Genomic DNA, 325 nt, shown 5'->3' with positions numbered 1-325 from the left:
CACCACGTCCCCTCCCTGTGGCCGTACATCGGTGCTGAGTGCCAGCAGGCGGTCGGAGTCCTGCGGGTGGTAGGAGATCTGTGCCAGAGGGTGGAAGGGCAGCTCGGTCTGCACAAAGTTCTTGGCAAAGTCAGACGAGCGGAAGATGCGGCCGCCACGGCTGCCACCAGAGACATCACCTGTCAGGATGACCTGGGGATGGGACACAGCACCGGGCTCAGCACCGAAACCTCACCGAGTGCCGGGGTGAGGCTCAGGGGTTTGGATTAGCAGTTAAGGGGTTAAGTTATGGGTCAGGGTTTCACTTATGGGTCGGGGGTAGGGG

The sequence above is a fragment of the Meleagris gallopavo genome, unplaced genomic scaffold, assembly GCF_000146605.3.
Source record: "Meleagris gallopavo isolate NT-WF06-2002-E0010 breed Aviagen turkey brand Nicholas breeding stock unplaced genomic scaffold, Turkey_5.1 ChrUn_random_7180001844804, whole genome shotgun sequence".
Classification (NCBI taxonomy): domain Eukaryota; kingdom Metazoa; phylum Chordata; class Aves; order Galliformes; family Phasianidae; genus Meleagris; species Meleagris gallopavo.
Note: the sequence above shows the minus strand (reverse complement) of the source record.